The sequence below is a fragment of the Amblyomma mixtum genome, chromosome 9 (assembly GCF_055824585.1).
Source record: "Amblyomma mixtum isolate Tamu chromosome 9, ASM5582458v1, whole genome shotgun sequence".
Taxonomy (NCBI): domain Eukaryota; kingdom Metazoa; phylum Arthropoda; class Arachnida; order Ixodida; family Ixodidae; genus Amblyomma; species Amblyomma mixtum.
Window position 1 is genome coordinate 33366928 of NC_143020.1, and position 20780 is coordinate 33387707.

Genomic DNA, 20780 nt, shown 5'->3' on the forward strand with positions numbered 1-20780 from the left:
TGGCGAGGGATGTGGTACTGGGGATGGACGTTCCGGGGAAGGGGTCCTCCCCACTCCTCAAATCCGTGGCGCAATTGGCTGGATCAAATCCCCAACTCATTGCCGGTGACTTCAACTGCGCACACGTGGACTGGGGCTATCGGCGCACAAACCACAGAGGCACAGTTCTCTGCAATGAAATGATGGTCCTCCACTTGTCCATCTATAATGATTTCAGCCTGCCTACGCGGGTTGGTAACAGTGTTACTACAGATACCAGCCCAGATCACACGCTTGGAAGAAATGTGGCCCACCTGCAGTGAGAAAGAACGCAAACCACACTAGGCAGCGACCACCACCTAATTCGCATAACACTAAGCTATTGCGGCGAAGGTTACACCACACTGTGCACATTTCCCCCTAAGTCTTGTTGACTTATTTCTTGGTTTGAACCTTTTTTTATGCTTTGCTTTTATGTTTTCCTTTAAGGTTACACCCCACGGTAGATGCCCCACTTTTCTGTCCCAATGTCTTGCTTACTTATACTGTAGTTCGTGTTTTTTTTCATGACCTGCAACTACAGTTGGCATTAAATGAATAATTTGCATTGTATTTTGTTTTGTTCTCTGTACCCTCTGTAAGAGGGTAGGCTGGAAAGCTATGTTACATATTTGTCTTCATCAGCAATAAAGATCAACTTTTAGGTAGGAGTTATTTTTCGAACAGCCTAACCCATCAGCGCACAGTTTTGTAGACAGAATAGGGAATACACGGATAGCCAACGTTAAAAAGCACGTTTTTTTAACAAAGCCCTCCGTGGTCGATTTTTTCGAAAAACGTGATTTTCAATGTCGATTAATTCGATTTCGAATTTAAAATTTTCAGAATCACTGCAGTTTTTTAATGACTAAAATGCACTCTTTTTTTATCAGATTTACATGCATGATTTATTAATGAATACCGATTGGCTTGAATAAAAAATATGAAAAAAATATGTGTAGAATTGTGTTTCACAAACTGAGGAATCGCGGGAGAGCAACCGGTGCGTATGTCCATAGCGCAAGCGAAGTGTGCATGCGAGCGCACGCAAGAACATTCGGTGGTTGTGCGCCCCTCATAAAAATGAAACGAGTGAGAAACTTCCAGTAATCCTTTATGCTATCGCCGACGAGGGGCGATTCGTTTTCTTTGGCCTCGAGGAAGAAAACGCAGAAGCAGTGGCAACGTCGGTATGCGGCGGCATCATTTGTATATACCAGCGCACACCCCATAAGCAGATGTAATTGCGCCCTTGTGAGCAATAAACGGGCGAGCAACTCGCAGTCATCCTTTGAAAGATTAGAAAGCAGACAGACACCAGTTTTTGCGAGCAGAAGAAACGGAAACAGCCCGCACGACGATAGCGAAACCAGCCGCAGCGCTCGGGCGGCTGACGACACGCGGGCGTTAACAGAACGTCGGAATTAAAATCCAAAATATCGCGGAAAAAACAGAGGCAGCAATTTATTCTATCCGCATGGTGCAGCGAGCACCTGCCCGGCAACAAATCTTTAAAATATTAGCGCGTTTTTCAAACCAGCAGACGGAACAGTAAATGTTCAACCTCGACCACCTGGAGCTGTAAAATTAAGTCATGCAATTACGCCTTCGGCCCTCGGATGTTAAAATGGCTATTATGAGTGAAATGATACGCAGTGCGATGTTGATGAAAAAGACGGTTCTAGTCAAAAGCACTCTCACACCCGCCGAGAGTAAGAGTGACGCCGTTACACACGCTAGCAGTGGTCCCGTGTGATTCAATATGGCGGCGCCCGCGATGTTGTCTCCACCCTGAACGGCGGTGCTGGCATCGAGGCACCCTAATATTGAGTACTGTGTAGAGCCATGTAGAAACGGAGTAGAAAGTCAGCTCTGCGCTTAGTTGTGTCGCGCCGCCCCAGATGGCAGTGGCTGCGCGTCAGCGAAACAGTGAATCGAAAGCATGGTAGCTTGTTCTTCCACCGACCTCGAGAGAAACAGGATCCGAGCCTCCGAATCATATTCCCACCGACTTCCTGACTATTGTGGCTGCAACGGAATATAAGACGGTGGTTCTCGTGGTGCCAGACCCGCCCTACATTCTTCCACATTGATGTGGGGCCAAACCAAAGCATCTACAGTAGCAAAGCACGTCTTTTAGTGCGTAATTAGTCCGGGAGTTCAGAACCTAGTAAAATCGTCGTCCTCTTGACCAGCTGGGAGCCCGAGCCTTTTTAATAAAGTTTTTCTCCTCCTCCTCCTCCTCATCATACCCTCGTCCATGCAGCCAAACCGGCTCTCGAACTTCCGAACAGTTCCTCGTATTATCTATTGGCAGATGACGAAGAGTATCTATTCAACTTTGTTTGAAAATAACTATCCACCGGCCGAGAGTGATGCCGCATATAAGAGAAAATACAAAAGGCCGCAATGCATTGGAAAATTTTCATGCAGCACGAGATTTTATCTCAAGTATACTTGTCTAGGACTATTTTTCTTTTAGTACATCTATCATTTAGCAGCAAAGTGTGCTTAAAGCATGATTTTGGAAGTTTGATTTGCCACAGGAAAAGCGAGTTGTTTTCACAGTGACAGAAATACGACCGCACTTTGACTCCCGTTGAAACAAATAGTACCGTACCAAGAGAGGTCAGGAATGAAAGGCTCAGGACAGCTGAAGTTGTGGCGAAAAGGAAAATGAAAACGAGCGGAAATACACAAAATGAAAGCTTGGCATTCGCGCAAAAATAGATGCATAAACCTTCTAGTTCAAGCAAGATTCCTCGGGGCCTATCCCCCTTACATGCAAGTTCAATCCTGATCACTGATAAGGTATCTAAACAATCGATCGGCGCCAGCTATTCACTGGGCAAAAGACCGAGCAGCGCACGGGATCTTAGAAACATATGAAAGCCCAAGAGGCAGTCGTTCTCACGAGCACGTCGCTATAGGCCTCTTGCGCTGGAGTTTCAGGTAACGTGGCGGCGCCTGGTGGCGGCAAGGAGAAGTTGGCTGGGTAGTACCAGGTTGGGTCAGTAGTGAGCCGTGGCTGTGGCGGCGCACGTTTCTAGCCTGCATTTTGCGTCGATTCGCATGTTTTTCTGCACTGTTGTGAGTGCGATAAGGCTTGTCACTTGTGACAAACCACGCCGCGGCCTGGCCGTGGCTTAGTATTTAGAAAACCGACGCTCCGTGTGCCTCAGCACGAAACGCAGGCAGCAGAAGGAATCGGCGACGCCGATCCGCCCGAGAGACCTCGCTCAGTCTCGAAAAAGCGTCACCGTCTTTACTGCTGCGTCGTGGGCTGCCACGAGCAAGAAGGTCTGAATCCCAATATCAAATTCCACCGTTTTCCTTCAAGGTCTCACGAAGCGGAGCGCCGGATGCGCTGGTTAGCTGCAGTTCGACGCACTGAGTAAGCGAACCTTCGCGTTGTGCTGGCTGCTTCGCCTGCCTTGATGTTTGTTTGGTTATCCGCGTTGCTGAAATTCGTTCTTTTTGCACATGCAGTCCTGACGGCAAACCGTGGGATGCAGTGCCGAACATCAGGATATGCAGTCGCCACTTTGTGGGTAACGAGAAAAACAATCCGGCCAATGATCCCGCATATGTACCTACAATCTTCCCCGCAGTCTACAGCCGGCCTCATCCTCCTTGTGTTCGTCTTCTTTTGGCGCTTACCTGTCTCAAAAAATGTATATGTAGCGAGCAGCCGCATATGCAGGCGTAGAATGAGAATTTATGCATCCTACAACACAACTTGTCTAGTAGATCCCTACATAGCCAGTTGGACCAAGCAAACAGCAAAGCAGCAAAAAGTGTACCATGACAATCACCAAACAGTAGGGAATGCACAACAGAGCAAGCAGCAAAAAGTGAGAAACGAACAGCATAATTAAGAGATAATATCAAGGGAATGCACAACACAGCAAAGAGCGCAAAAAAAAATACATGGTATAATTCATATGTCATGTCAACATCTCACTTCAGATAATCACTATTAAGGCAAATCGACAAATCAGCAGGCATGGCTGGTGATTCACGACTAGAGACCCGGTCACTGCGACAATTGAGACAATTCTACTGGTGCAACGTGGTGAGGTGGCCAGGTGCGTGCAAATGACCACAATGGGCGCATTGATTAGGTGCGAATTCGCTACGCACTGCGAGCAGCGCAGCGTCGAGAGTGAAATGTGCACATTGTCGACCTCAAACCAGCACGTATGTGGCAGCGCGGCATCACTGATAACAGCAAACGTGTTCGAGCGATGTCGTTTTAAGGATGAAAAGCTACATCAAGAAAACGACACCAAGCGCGCAGCGCACGATCTCGCGCTGCAGCGTTATTCGGCTGCGAGCTCATATATGCATTGCATCATGTTAGCATTTGCTGAAGGAACAGATGGCGGCTACTACAAGGCAGGCATGACTACTTGTTTAGCGAGATGCAGTCAAGAAAGACTGCAGGAGGCCCACCGTTTCGTGGCATGCTGAAAGACCGCTGCTGGCGCGGCGTGTACCGTCGTGCGCTCGAGCAGTCCCGTATGCATGTCTGTTTAGAACTGCTGCGAATTCATATATTGCAAGTATTTCATCGCGTTGGTGCGCTTGAATCTCGAAGCGTGCAGACCTTATCTGAAATTCAACTTCGTACGCGACTCTCCACTTGCGAATGACACCGCGTTGAAACTTCGCCGCTTATTTCTTGGACAGAGTGCACGTACTTGGCGTTGCATAATTTCTTCCCTTTACACAGCGTGCCAGCCCTGAAAAAATCTTCGACGCCCGATATTCGCTGTAGGCCATGGCACAGCACAAGCGAAAGTCGCGGGTCCATACTGCCAACGTGCTTTCCGAAGCAGACGCCAGAGCCCGGTACTACCCAGCCGAGGGCAGAGGGCGCTCTTTAGCACCATTTTCGCAGCGCCCCCTGGGCAATGCAAGAGGTCTATCAGCGTGATCCGAGCAAACCGCGCACTCGCCGGTGCCTAGAGGTGGTATCCCACAACGTCACCAGGCAAGACGAAACATTAAGAGTAATTAAGTCGCTACACATTTCAAGGAGAGTAAAAGTTCAGTTTAAGAGCGTACGTTGTTGGGCTAGTCGGTCAATCATGGTGAATACAAGGGAGGTACTGCGCACAAAAAGACAAGGACAAGAAGATAACACGACAGGCGCAGACTCGCGACTAACTTTATTTGAAAACACGACACTCCTTTTATAGTTTCAAAACTGTCACATCACACACATGATGAAACCAAAAACCTGTCTTCATTGTGATACAGTTTGATAGAAGGGTAACTTACGCAATCTTTATCCTTCTGTTTGATGCAAAACGCCTCCGCCACTCGGAGGCGTTTTGCATCAAACAGAAGGATAAAGATTGCGTAAGTTACCCTTCTATCAAACTGTATCACAATGAAGACAGGTTTTTGGTTTCATCATGTGTGTGATGTGACAGTTTTGAAACTATAAAAGGAGTGTCGTGTTTTCAAATAAAGTTAGTCGCGAGTCTGCGCCTGTCGTGTTATCTTCTTGTCCTTGTCTTTTTGTGCGCAGTACCCCCCTTGTATTCACCATGATTGACCGACTAGCCCAACAACGTACGCTTTTAAACTATGTTTCTTCTACCGTGGGCCCTTTCTTTTGTGTTTCTCCTTCAAACTGTCATGTTTCAACTGTGATTAGCTCCATTGTAGCTGCGACTTGTCGCACAAGGTTTTTAGGTTTCTGTCTGAAGAGAGGCCTGGTGCCTTCGGAATTCATCGCTCTGTTCGTGTACATGGTGCCGTCTGCGGGACATGTTAGACGCTTGTGCAAAATTCTAAGAACTGAACTTTGGCGTCAGATCAGACTCCTATACGACTGGTTGCGTCTGCTCGCGTTCCGGACAAACCCCGAATGGGTAGGAGAAGTAAGGCTACGGGCCTTACGACGTCAGACAGCCCAGGCAGTGGATTTCTGGTGGAAATGTCTCCTACTACGTATTCCCAAAGATAGGCCAATATCCAAGGATAACGGTGGTTCCGTGTCAGTACTGGGCGATGCCGAGTTACCGAGTGGAATTGTTGAGGTGCTGAAGAAAGGACCGAAGTTCAGCACTGAGCCTAGTGTGCCTGCGCACGAGCTTCTTTCATTGAACCGGCAGCTGGCGCGGAAGGCATCTGATGAGGACCAGGAGCGGTGCCTACTAGATGGTGTTGACAGCCTTCTACGGACTGCTGCTAAGCCTCGGAGGTCGGCGAGTGGGAGCACTTCACGCCTCAAGACATCCGTAAAAGAAGTTGTCTCTTTCTTCAAAGACAACGGCTTGGCCCTTCTGCAAGCTGATAAAGAGGGAGGCTTCGTCGTCCTGCCTTCGGGGATGTTTGGTGAAAGAGCTGCTCAAGCAGTCGAGAAGAACTTTGTTCGGAAGAAGGTGAAACCGTCAAAGGTAAAGACCCAAGCTTCTGTGCTGTGCAAGGACCTTGCTTTAGATAAACTGTCGAGAGCAGTTATTAAATCCAAGCGCGATAGCTTAGAACTGTTTTTCACTGTAAAAACACATAAGGTTGACAAGCCCTTTATGTGCATAGTAAGTGAAAAAGGTACTTGGCAGCGTGAAGTAAGTGTGTTTATTCAAAAGTGTCTGAAATTGGTGGTAGTGGAAGACCCATTCTTGACTAGGAACTCGGATGATATAGTCGCCTACCTACAGGATGCTCCGCCTGTAGGCTACGCCTTTTCAATTGACGTTGAAAACCTGTTCTTTTCAATACCCCACGAAGCCCTGTTTTGCGCCGTCAGGTCTTGTATTGAAGATAGGGGTGTAATAGCTTTTCAGAATGCCTGCGGTATAACGCTGAACAATTTTATGTCTTTACTTGAGTTTTATCTTGGTTCTACCTTTGTATCTTTTAACGATCAGGTCCTTGTTCAGCGCAAAGGAATTTGCATTGGTTCCTGTGTGGCACCTGTACTGGCTGACATCTTCTTGTCCAGCATTGACTGTGATCTGGTGCGCTATTTTGACGATGAGACTACTCTGAAAATATTTAGGTACGTTGATGACTATTTAGTGTTTCTTAAAGATCGACCTGGCGCGACGCACACTGTGATTGTGGAAGAATTTTTATCGATTTCCAGACGACATGGGAAGGGTCTAACCTTTACTCACGAGTTACCGGAACATGACAAGCTACAGTTTTTAGATATTAACCTGACTTTAACACCAGATCACGTTTGCTGGATGTACTTACCACGTGCACGGAAAGACCTGTTACCGTTCAGGTCAGCACATTCCAAGAATGTTAAACGGGCTATCGGAACCTATTGCCTGCAGGGCGCCTTGTCTAAGTCTTGCGCTCACCTGGTGCACGAGAGCCTCAATAATCAGGTAATTAGGATGACGAAGGCTGGTTTTCCTGCTTCAATCATTGTTGCAGTGGCAGAGAAGCTTCTGCGCAAACTGAAAAATAGGACGTGCCGGGATAGTGGCCGTTCTAAGGAAATGAGGCCAGCGGTTCTACCGTATATTCACAGAATTTCCCACAACTTGAAGAACGTGGCGAAACGGTACGGCGTGCCGGTAGTTTTTACCGCCCCATGCAAGTTGGCCTCATTGTGCCCTCAGGTCATGTCCGCAGGGAAGAGGAAAGCGGACTGCGAGAAGCGTCATGCCACTCGTTTTGTCAGGTGCCAGACGGGTGTCGTTTACCAGATTCCCCTCACCTGTGGCAGGGTATACATCGGTCAGACAGGCCGATGTCTGAATGAGCGCTTAAGGGAACACCAGCTTTCCATGAAATCAGGGACAGGGTCTAATCTACCCCTGCATTGTGGCGCATGTCCGGATGCTACGCGCAATAACCCTTGCCTGCCTTTGCTGACAGATACAAAAGTTTTGAGGAGGAGCCGTGACCAGGTGGCGCGTGAGTTGGCGGAGGCGTTTTGCATCAAACAGAAGGATAAAGATTGCGTAAGTGACCCTTCTATCAAACTGTATCACAATGAAGACAGGTTTTTGGTTTCATCATGTGTGTGATGTGACAGTTTTGAAACTATAAAAGGAGTGTCGTGTTTTCAAATAAAGTTAGTCGCGAGTCTGCGCCTGTCGTGTTATCTTCTTGTCCTTGTCTTTTTGTGCGCAGTACCCCCCTTGTGTTCACCAAAAGTTCAGTTGTCGTGCACCACACACAAATCTCTCGCGAAGACGAGAAGCTACCGCTGCCGGCTGCGAGCGCTCGCTGTAAACTTGTCCGATGCGGTATTCGACTTGGACTTGGATCTCCGGCTGTGCAAGCTGAGCTCACGTTGTTCCTTGCATTCCTTTTGTTCCAGTGTCTTCTTCATCCGTTCCATGTTTTGTTCCCTGAAAAAAGATTCGCGTCTGACAGCAGTCTTGGCGCATTCAGCCGTAGTGTTATGAGGCAGTGTTCGCAGAGCAAGCAGCGATGCAAACATGAGGGATCCTGCGATGGCGAAAGACACTTCCTCGCGGCCCATCCTCTGTAACGGCATGCCCAGAGACGCCATCGTGGCGCCGACGCCGCCGAATCCCTGAGTCCAACCCACAGCTTCTCCACGAACTCCAGTTGGGAACAGCTCGAAGCTGTAAGCGCCGAGAAGTATGTATCAAACAAAAACCAGAGCTTTGGAGGATGTGGCGAGGGTGTGTTTTATGGCGAGCAAATTCGAGGTTGCGGTAAGGCTCAACATGCACTGCAGGACGCCAAGAACCGCGAAGCAGGCGCTGGTGAACTTCAGCAATGTGACTCTCGATATTAGCAGCAGCATCGCCGCAAAGCTAACCGCGACGACCGCCATCGAGACCCAATTCAGCATCACTGCCTGCCGCATTATGGAGGAGGAAACCACGATGCGCAGGACAAAGACAACAGAAAAATAGCTGAAAAATACGACCATGGCTCTCTTACAAATAGAGACTCCTTGGAGTAACTCAGTGGAAGAAGTACGCTGGTCTTGCTGACCGGTCTCGGTGACTTTGTTCTTCGGCTTGTCCAAGAGGCACGCCTTGTTGTGCAAGGGAAATAGGTTGGTTTTAGCAGCGACGAGCATGACATTCCGCCTCACGCAGTCGGGCCTTGGCGACCAGCCACCGTGGAGATTTCACAACCACGCAGAAAGCTGCGGCAGAGAATGACGTGGTCGTGAGGAAAATTGCCTGCTTCAGCTTCCAGTTCATGCTAGGGAGCATCATGGATGCGAACCATAGGCCGGATACGACGGTGCCCACAGCGCCGGCGACCACTAAGTGAATGTCGGGTTTCGTGCGTCGTGATCTCGAAGAAAAGGACGCTGGTTACGACGTACAGGGCCGACGCGCTTCCCGAAGCGACGAACGTGGCCATTATGTACAGATCGTACGTCCTCACCAAGCACAAAGCAAGAGTAGATGTCACCAATGTTACTGTGGATGCCAGAAGGACGGATCTACGGCCTATGGTGTCTGCGACAGATCCAGTGCCGATGCCGACAATGACTGAGCCAGCGCCGTTCAACAAAACAAGTGCAGCCCGAAGGAGCCGTCGGTGGCACACCAAGTCCCATTGGCTTACGCTCGAAGTCGTCCCCTGTTCTCGGTCGTACTCCCAAGCTGCGCACGGCACCGTTGCAGTGTCGTTGATGTACTCGGGGTCTGCGTACCGGTGACACCTGCTGTGGTGTCCATCCAATGCCAGAGGAATGGCCACGTTCTTCCATTCCTGCGTGGACATGCTCCAACGCTGTGGTCGCTTGCACCAGTGATCTACCCCCCGGAGTGTAAGCGGGTTGACGTACACATAACCATGCTTGACAGAGGTGACAAGGATGCAGAGGAGCAGTAATCGCCCCTGGAAGACGCCTTGTCCGAAGCCATCGTAGCAGTCGAATTAGTCGCTCGATAGAAGATCCTGACTCGATGAGGAAGGAACAGCTTCATGGCTTCCCTATGGAAAGGAATTACCGAGGAAGTCTTGAAGGGGTTATTTTACATTCTCTGCTGAGCCCTCGGTGCGATGAAGTATGGGAGGCAGCTTCTTCTTCTACTAGGCGCTCTAAACTTGCCCCTCTTCTTCCCATCCAGGGCCTCGTGCTCAAGGCAGTGATATGCTATTGCACATCGGGCTAACAGCCTTGACTTGCCACTTTAATCTTCACTCTTATCGAAGAGAGAGAAAATTATCAGCATTGGCCAGGGACTCCGGAACGTGTTTGGGAGTGGAGGGGGCAAGTATTACCTTTGCTTCATCATCATCATCATCATCATCATCACCATCATCAGCCGGACTAGTCCCACTGCAGGGCAAAGGCCACTCCCATATTCCTCCAATAGAGGGTTTACAAAAGTAGGTCTGGCAACAGTGACAGGCACGCTGACCTCGCCTGACCCCGCGGTGGCGGCCATCTTTGGATCGCTTCGTCCGTCCGCTCCGTGTCCGTCCGTCAGTGCCCGCCGTTGTGTCCGTGCTTATAACGTTGTCGCCAAGTGTACTGTGCGTGGAACGGATTTTCAATGTCAAGCGAAGTCCTTTCCTGGTCTAGGGACCTCTCTTTTGTCCCTGACGGTTTCTGCCAGCGACGGCTAGAGGCATATTTTGAGAGCCGAGGCGTGGTGTGATGCGTTATAGTGAAGTCTTTCCCCGCATGTCTGCGTATTGCAATAATCCACTTCTTTCTCAAAGCCGGGTTGCTTGGGAAACCATGGAAGGAGACCTGCACAAATAATAAACAGGTTTTGTCAACAAGCACCACATTGTAGCTGTGGATGCTATACTTTATAGCGATACTGGAAAATCTGATCACACGAACTCTTGCGCGAAGCAGGCATGGCGCGGTGATAGCTGATTTTTAAAATTCCTTATCATTTCAGCACAGTTCCATTTTCCCGAGGCCGCCCATTTCAGCTCTTGCATATGAGGTTAAAGCTTGAAATGTCTACTAAAAGAGGAAATAAACAAGAAATCGTCATCTTTACAAAACCAACTGACTTTTCGGGTGGCTGTCAACTAAGAAACCATCATGGGATTCGAGAAAACCCACTAGAGTGAAACGCAAGCTTCGTTATTTTGTGGATCGCGCTGGCAAGTATTCATAGGCACAGACTACAAACCTGAGCTGCGCGCTCTGGACGCGTACCGGACTTCGCACACGTCACCAGGCGATAACATCTTTTGAAACGGGCTGGATGTGAGCATGACGCTACACGTGTGATGCCTCATCTTTTCCTGCTTTACAGGACGCCGCGGCTTTGGCAGGCGCTTTTGTAGCGTGACACAGGCAGCTTGGGCGCCCTAGGCAACCATTTTGCCATCTGCACAATGCACGGCCATTTCACAGAATGGTTTGAAAACTAGCTTCGGTAATCATGCCCTTGTAATAAGTCAAATAGAGAATGGCGAATGCAACCCACGTACAAAAGGCTCCAACGGATCTATTCGAGCTTTAGCGTTCGTTACACATGTATTGCTCCTTCTCCAGTGTCATTTTCCATCTCAGCACAAGCTTTCGTGAAGTTCACAAGGCTCCATTGCACGCAAAACAACCTCGCTGTTTCAGGTGATCGCGATCGCGTTCTATGAGCTATCTCCCAGTCAGAGGTACATGCCGTAATGCCTGACATGCTGCAAGTGACACTTGTAAAGCCGATCAAGAATGCAAACTAACGGTCGTATACACACCTTGTTTCCGTGCGCGTCTACGACACTGCGCTGGCTGCAGAAAGGCACGCAGCAACATGCTGGCATTCCGAATGGAGCTTGGTGCTAGCACCGACTGTTGTGATGCCAACAAATGACGCAATAACTTGCGGGAATTCCAATGAAGCTCGCTGTGCGTGCACGAGTTCCACGAGGGCTCACGTTGGCGCGTACTCTCCGGGTACAGTGAACTGTCCTCCGAGTACTCCGGGCGGCGCGGACGGACTGAACCAAACATGGCCGCCGTGCGCTGTTCATGTTTTTCTCACTAGATGGCGCTAACTTTTGTAAAGGGTCTATTAACCCGGTCCTGGGATAGCTGCATCCTCTTGACTCCTGCAAACTTCTTATTCTTATTAATTATTAATGTTTTAATTCATTGTAGCCGTTAGAATCTTACATAATTGCATCCTCGCTTATTTTACATTGGTATATACACTTTGAAAATGGTTGGAAACTTCCTAATTACTGAAACATTCAAAGACCGCGCAAGTGAATAAACGGGTTCGAAAGCCGTTTCTATATGGAATGCCATGCACAACATCTTGTTCGGTGTTCGCTCCTCGACGCATCATATACCGGTTGCTTTCTCACTGGAATTAAACCTTATTACGATTGAATCTGAATTCCCAACTTTCCAATAATCTCCTTTATGTCAACTTTTTTTTCAAATCCGATGCATATTTGGAACGCGACAATTTCTGAGTTGGACAACGTGACAGAAACCATGTGCGCAATCTAAGTTTCACTTCACTGCCGGAAGAAAAATTATCCAGGTTTAACTTCCTGATACCGATTACACCGTGCGAAAGCAGTGGTTAATCATATTTTAACAGCATATTTATATGCTGTTTATCTTGTGTTTAAAATGAAGTCGCGAGACAGTTGGTATCAGTTAATGACTTTTAACCACCGAATGGCATGACGTGACCGCTTCAGTGGGTTAATGACGTTATAAAACAGAAATTGAAACTTTTTTTTCTGACAATGGATGATAAAGTCAAAGTTAATAAACAACACTATGTTACACCTCCCTTGAAGCGTTGTCCACGGAAAAATCACAGTAAGGTATTACAACCTATTATTACACGTACTGATGTCTATCGCTACTCCTTTTTTCCCGATGCAGTAGAAATTTGGAATCAACTACCAAGCGACGTTGTGGACCAAAAAGATGTAGACAAATTTGAGATAGGTGTGAACACGTTCCTGGAAGATTGCTGTGCGAATCTGTAATTCTGTGTATTTGAGTGTTTTTTAGCGAAGAGAATTGCACTTGTATCTGTATATGTATCCCTCCCTGTAATGACCCTCACAGAGAGGGTTAACAATATGAATAAATAAAAAAATATATGCGAAATTGGTCATTAACTACATAACATTCATAGATCGCTGCGAGTCCTCACACCACTACCAAGGCAGTGGCGCGGCAGTAAAGCGATGCGCCTCTGAACTGGCAGGTGGCTGTTTATATGACAGCCACCGGTAGGGATTGTGTGACTCATGTTGCTCTCACCGAGCAATCTCTTGCGAACTAGAGAGAACACACAAGACAAGAAAAGGTTCTTGCTTAGGATTGATGCGTCTGGAGTAGTTGCCGACTTTATTTTTAGCGCTTTAGCACTAAAAAATAGAAAAGCGCTTTAGAGCTTTAGCGACAAAAAATAGAAAAGACGGCCAAGAAACTTAAGATCGGGTTACACCACACAGGACGGCAACTGCGTTCACAAAGGCTGCCTGCTCACTGTGTGAACGCAGTCGCCGCCCGGAGTGGTGTAACTCGATGCCACGCAGCTCGCAATAGAGGGTTTACAAAAGTAGGTCTGGCAACAGTGACAGGCACGCTGACCTCGCCTGACCCCGCGGTGGCGGCCATCTTTGGATCGCTTCGACCGTCCGCTCCGTGTCCGTCCGTCAGTGCCCGCCGTTGTATCCGTGCTTGTAACGTTGTCGCCAAGAGTACTGTGTGTGGAACGGATTTTCAATGTCAAGCGAAGTCCTTTCCTGGTCTAGGGCCCTCTCTTTTGTCCCTGACGGTTTCTGCCGGCGACGGCTAGAGGCATATTTTGAGAGCCGAGGCGTGGTGTGATGCGTTATAGTGAAGTCTTTCCCCGCATCTCTGCGTATTGCAATAATCCACTTCTTTCTCAAAGCCGGGTTGCTTGGGAAATCATAGAAGGTGACCCACACAAATAATAAACAGGTTTTGTCAACAAGCACCACATTATAGCTGTGGATGCAATACTTTATAGCAATACTGGAAAATCTGATCACACGAACTCTTGCGCGAAGCAGGCATGGCGCGGTGATAGCTGATTTTTAAAATTCCTTATCATTTCAGCACAGTTCCCTTTTCCCGAGGCCGCCCATTACAGCTCTTGCATATGAGGTTAAAGCTTGAAATGTCTACTAAAAGAGGAAATAAACAAGAAATCGTCATCTTTACAAAACCAACTGATTTTTCGGGTGGCTGTCAACTAAGAAACCATCATGGGATTCGAGAAAACCCACTAGTGTGAAACGCAAGCTTTGTTATTTTGTGGATCGCGCTGGCAAGTATTCATAGGCACAGACTACAAACCTGAGCTGCGCGCTCTGGACGCGTACCAAACTTCGCACGCGTCATCAGGCGATAACATCTTTTGAAACGGGCTGGATGTGAGCATGACGCTACACGTGTGATGCCTCATCTTTTCCTGCTTTACAGGACGCCGCGGCTTTGGCAGGCGCTTTTGTAGCGTGAAACAGGCAGCTTGGGCGCCCTAGGCAACCATTTTGCCATCTGCACAATGCACGGCCATTTCACACAATGGTTTGAAAACTAGCTTCGGTAATCATGCCCTTGTAATAAGTCAAATAGAGAATGGCGAATGCAATCCACGTACAAAAGGCTCCAACGGATCTATTCGAGCTTTAGCGTTCGTTACACATGTATTGCTCCTTCTCCAGTGTCATTTTCCATCTCAGCACAAGCTTTCGTGAAGTTCACAAGGCTCCATTGCACGCAAAACAACCTCGCTGTTTCAGGTGATCGCGATCGCGTTCTATGAGTCAGAGGTACATGCCGTAATGCCTGACATGCTGCAAGTGACACTTGTAAAGCCGATCAAGAATGCAAACGAACGGTCGTAAGGCACGCAGCAACATGCTGGCATTCCGAATGGAGCTTGGTGCTAGCACCGACTGTTGTGATGCCAACAAATGACGCAATCACTTGCGGGAATTCCAATGAAGCTCGCTGTGCGTGCACGAGTTCCACGAGGGCTCACGTTGGCGCGTACTCTACGGGTACAGTGAACTGTCCTCCGAGTACTCCGGGCGGTGCGGACGGACTGAGCCAAACATGACCGCCGTGCGCTGTTCATGTTTTTCTCACTAGATGGCGCTCACTTTTGTAAAGGGTCTATTCCACCTCTGAATGGCTCTACGTAGCCATGCGTCACCGCACCACCGACTCGAGCTGCTGCTGGATACGCCCAGTGCGACGCTCGACCGCAGACAAGGAGAGGGCTTTTTTTAAGACTCAAGAATTAACTTAAGACTGTTTACGTGTGCTAATTTCGTGAAGGCGGCCGCTACTGTACCGCGGCTCCCTCTCCGTCTTAAGGGTATGGTGCTATAGGTAGTGGGTTAATGCCGATATAGGGAGAGTTGGTCTTTCTCTACTAAATATTCATAGATCCCTGGTTGTTCACATACCGCTCCTGACACAGTGATGCAGCGGTTAAATGGTGCGCCAGTTCCTTGGGATGGCAGGTGTTGCTACCGGTGGGAATTGTGTGATCTAGGTTGCTCATCCGGAGCAATCTCGGGCGACTATTCCTTAATTTAACCGCCACCTACAGGTTGCATAAGGACGCAATATTTAATGGGTACCATCGAGGGTCAACACACAAACACACCCACCTACAGGCGGGTTTTCGCTCAATGCGGCAAGTAAGGTTTTCGCCTTAGGATGTGCTTACGATTGCTTGCAGGGCTGTGATTAAATTAGACACGGTCCCATGGGGCACCCACCTCATCGGTCTGGTGATCCGGGAAAACACGAATGTTGCAGAGTTACCGCCTTTCCTGATGTCTATGATAAAGTTTTCAGAAGATCGCTGAAAGAACATTCCAAAAACACTCAAGACAGCTTCCAGAAAAAAAAAGATGCCCAGGCTTAGCTTGGTTAAGCCAAGGATGCGTTGCATATTGCGCGGACTTTTTGCGCGAGGTATTGCTTGGCGGCACTCGATTTTCTCAGCAGCTTTTCCTCCGTGACGTATGGATGGATGGATGGATGGATAGGAGCACCCCCTTTGAAACGGGGCGGTGGCAACCGCCACCATGCTCAGCCGTTCTTTTTTTTTTCTTTTTTTCCAGTTTTTTTGTTCCTTTTTTTTCTTTTTACTGTGTTTGCAATTCTCACAAAGAATCGCCATCATCTTTACCTACGGTTTACCTACACTGTCTGCATACACTACCATGCTCACTGTTTACCATGCTCAGCCGTTCTTTTTTTGTTTTTTTTTTTCATTTTTTTCCTTTTTTTCCTGTGCCTTTTTTGCCCCTTTTTTTCTTTTTACTGTGTTTGCAATTCTCACAAAGAATCGCCACCATCTTTACCTACGGTTTTTCCTCGGGCTGTCGTGACGTCACGTCACGTGGTTTGGTGGCTGCCCGGCCGCGCCCAAGGGCTGAACTGAGTGACTGCAATATGCGACGCATAAAAAAAATATCTCGCCGACTGACCTTCGTGGATGTCGCTTTAGAAAGAGTCCTTTCCCAGAAGCACAGAATGGAAGAAGAAGAATATTTCTCGCTCATTTCCAAACCTCGTGCAGCGTGTTCGTTTCACCCCAGAAGAAGAAGAACGTCTTGCCAAGAGGAAGCAAGCACGATGGGTGACTCCGCTAGAAAAGGCGTCGTCTCTCCTTGTACACCGCCGCTCTCCCCACTGTCGGCGTTCGCAGCGTCCCGAGCGTCAAAGCCACCGTCTCCTATTCAGGCCACCAAAACACGCGTTCAGCGCATGAAGACGTCCGCAGCACCACCATGGAGCACGAATGCATCGCCCACGCCTCCCACGACCGCTGTACCACGTGCGGACCTCGCCCTTCCAGCCAGTGAAGGGAAACGCGGCGGGGGCAACGATGCGGCGCTGTCCCCAGCATCGCCGCTCTTAGCGTCGCGAGCGTCATGGCAGCCGTCTCCGGTCGTGGCCAGCACAGCGGGTGCTCAACGTCCGAACGCTGCCGGAGCACCAACACCGACTGTCTCACCCCGGGGTGCGGCAACTGCGCGAACCCGTCTACAGCCGAGCTCACCTGCCAGTCGCGATATCTCTCCCCGGAAGGTCCACCCGCTGCCACTCGTGTCGCCATCAGGCGCCGGCGGTCAGATCCCTTTGTCACCCGGAGCCCTAGACTTGTCATGGTATACCCCGCCGAAGACAGAACCCACCGGGCGATACTCGACTCTGCCGGTTGCGGTGTTCGACGAAGGAGGCAAGGGAAAGAGACGCCGTTTGCAGGGTATCTTTCCTGGCGAGGAGGAGGGCACGGCGCGATACTACGTTTACCTGGCTACGTGCGCTGTAGGACTCTGCATGCTGCTTGTTGTGGTCGATTCAGCCTCCAGCGCCTTCTTCGAATACTGCGACAGTCCAGTGAGCTGCTTTGACCTGGACACCGAGCTTCAGCGCAGCAGGCTTGCAGACGTCGACCCATGCCAGAACATGTTCACTCATGTTTGCGGTCGCTGGGAGAGCATGTATCCCGGCCAGCTGGATCAGTTCGAGGTGCTCAACAACCGCCTCCGCATGGCCTTGCTCGAGAACTCCGGCCAAGCGCGCATAGGCTCCGACAGCGCGGCTGACAAGGCGGGCGCCGCTCTGTCTGCCTGCATGCGAGTAGATGATGGCGAGGTGGACGGCACCAGCACGATTCGGGAAGTTCTGAACCGCCAAGGGCTGAGTTTTCCCGCTCAGGAGGCCCGCTCAAGCCGCGACTTGTTTCGAATCCTTGTCGGCTTGACCCTACAAGACTTGTTGGGAGTGTTCTTCCAGCTCAAGCCTTCGCCCTACTTGAAAAGAGGAAACAGGCTCGTTCTCGAACTGAAATTAGCTGAGACAATGTACAGGTATGTAACCGACGAGGAAACCATGGCTGCTTGCGTTGGCTCGTATGATCCGGAAACAGAAGACGTCTTGGCAGTGGCGCTCGTCAGCGTAGAAAGCGACGTCAGAGTTATGAATAATATACTGTATTTTGGTGAGCCGAAAAGGAACTACCTCAAGTTTCGGGATATTGAAGATGCCTTTTACCAATCAGCTGGTCTTGAGCCTATAATTAAAACGCAGTGGTGGACTGAAGATATTAACGAAAACATCCCCAAGCAATCGGCCGTAAATGCAGAGTCTGAAATTCTCGTGGGTGACAAGCACGCCCTCTTTTTGACAGAAGCTTTGTTCAGAGAGTACGCATCCAGAAGCTTGCCGCTACAAAACTACATCGCTTGGAAAGTCATCAGGTACCTATCGTACAGAGCGTCAAGCAAGATGGTTCGCTGTCACCTTCCTTTTGGCCGAGAAAATCGGGCGCATACATTCGCCACGTCTCTCACCCGCTGCGTTACATACGCGAAGGTTATCTTGCCCTACGGCATTCTTAATCTGCAGCTCAAGAATATCCTCGACGACCAGATAATAAACTACGCTAGCACCGTCGCCAACAATATTAGACAGCAGATGGAGTTGTCGTACAACTCCTCCTTATTGGGGGACTCGCTATCTTCAAAAGTCATCGTGGAGCGGCTACGATCCATTCACCAGATCATCGGCACATCGTCCAAACTTCGAAGTGAGGTCGCTCTTAACTCCTATTACAGACACGTGCCAAAGTACAACGCGAAAACGAAATTCGTCGAGTGGCTTCTCGAAGCCCATCGTGCGGTGGCAGCCCACAAGAAGCAGTTCCTGCGGCCATCTCCGGAGACTGCGGCTTCCATCAGCAGGGACGACTGGGATGCCACAGAAATTTCTGTGGGTGTCTTCTACGTCATCCTTTACCACCTGATCTACGTTCCGGGGCGCATATTGATACCTCCCATTCTCCATCCGCACGGTCCCAACTCCTACAACTACGGAGGCATCGGCAAGGTGCTAGGCCACGAACTCTCGCACGCTTTTGAATCGGAGCATCTGGACATGACCAGCAACGATGAGGATGAGGCCGTGTACGCGCCGAGCTTCCAGAGACTGCTGACGGAGCAGCTGGACTGCCTTATACTGCAGGCGAACAAGATGACCAGGAGTGCCGTAGCCGGGATCAACTCCGTCAGTGAGACGTTTGCCGACAACGCGGGGGTCCAGGCCGCGTACCTCGCCTACTCGACACTGCGACAGCCTGATCGCCAGAAGGGAATAGGCCAGTACACCGCCGATCAGGCCTTCTTTGCCGCCTCCTGTTAGATATTCTGCGAGGCCGAACGGGCGTCCTCTGAGGCTGGCATCTACCTGCCTCACAGCTTACGGTGCAATCAACCCTGCGCCAACACCCAGGAGTTCGCCGGTGCCTTCCACTGTAGGGAGGGTTCGCCCATGTTCCCGCACCGTCGGTGCGACATCCATGACCACCGGCAGATCAAGCATTCGAAGAATCGCTAGAAGACTTCCGGCTTTCGTTCTGTGCACAGTCCACTAACCTGGCAGTTTGTGAGCGTGCAATTTTGACGTTGCCTCTGTTATTGTCGTGAACATGTTTCCAGTTGCCCATGCGCAGACAATATTCGGACCTTTGATAAACAATGTTTTACTATCAGTTGCAGCTTGTTTATGGTGCTGCACTTTTCTTGTCTCGAGGAACATGCCTTTTGGCGCAGTAGTAAATGAATACTTCCCAGGTGGCATTCTCAGATAATTTGTCTGCTCGATCTCAGTGGTTTTTATCATTGGTCTTCATTGAAAGTAGTTCCTTAGCTGATAGAGCTAGGCTGAATGTAGTAATATCGGAAGTACCGAGAAGTGCTGAGTGATCGCGGTGAAGAGCTGGAGTTGAATGAAAATTGCTTTAGTCATTAGGTATCTACCATTGTGGGCAGAAAAGATCACCGCTTCTAGTTCCTACCCATGCCCTTCTGCCAGGAGTGCCACTGGACGATGCACTTCTGGTGTAAGGACGGGCCCAGTCGCGACACCAGAAATGCTTTATCAGGTGGCTCCCCAACCCATATCGGCACTGGTTGGAATTGAAAGGGAGATCTCTTACATTGCTCGCGATACTACTTATAAGTGCTTAGCTTTAGTATCGTTTTTATTGTCTTCCGCTATGATTGGCTGCAGGTGCCTAAGGCGCAAGTAGCATAGAAGCATGTTTTGCTTGCAATGCGGAACTGGGTGCTGGATCGTGAAGGACATTTGAAGAAATTCAAGGCTCGCTATTAGAGGAGAACGGTACGAAAAAACACGGCGCACATACAAAGAACAGTTTAGAAGCGGACTTTTCACTTCTAAAAGGGATGTACGTGTAAAACCAACTTGCCCAACTTGAGATTCTCATTCAAGGATGCGTTCAGTGGAAAGGCTCGATGAACGTAGCCCGGCATACTGCATTCTTACAGCTGACCGTTCCCGCATAGCAAGATGATTTTGCCTAATAACTGCATAAGCTGCTTCCTACGCGGCTGATGGGGCAGCGTGCCGCGCCCTATTTTTTCCCATTTTTTTTTCCATGCGCAATTTTGGTTTATGAAAGGGCTGTCTACCGAGACGGCACTTTTGACACAGAAGGAAATAATATTAGACGCTTTCGAGCGAGAAATGTGCGCATTAAGCATATTTATAGATTATTCTAAGGCCTTCGACACCATTACCCCCGATACCCTGTTATCGAAATCCCCAACGACGAGAAGCAGACTTTGTCCGGCCGTTATCTAGGAGTGGTTGTCAAGAATTCGTTTCAGGAACTATGCTGAAGTGCCGCGGGTATGAGGAACTGCATTGCGAGTGAGTCACGTGATTTAACTGCGACAGCGCATAGAACACCACTACTGGTACCTCAGGCTTCAAGTTGTACTCTTCGCTCTGTGACCCAATGTAGTGGCACGTGCCACTCGCATTCGTC

The 20780-nt window shown here is 49.3% G+C and overlaps 2 pseudogenes; one reads left to right on the top strand and one right to left on the bottom strand.

Moving 5' to 3' along the window:
• Positions 1 to 8197: 8197 nt before the first annotated feature.
• LOC149328696 (solute carrier family 22 member 7-like) lies at positions 8198 to 17093 on the bottom strand (annotated as a pseudogene).
• LOC149328697 (endothelin-converting enzyme 1-like) lies at positions 17024 to 19324 on the top strand (annotated as a pseudogene).
• The last annotated feature ends 1456 nt before the right edge of the window (positions 19325 to 20780 follow it).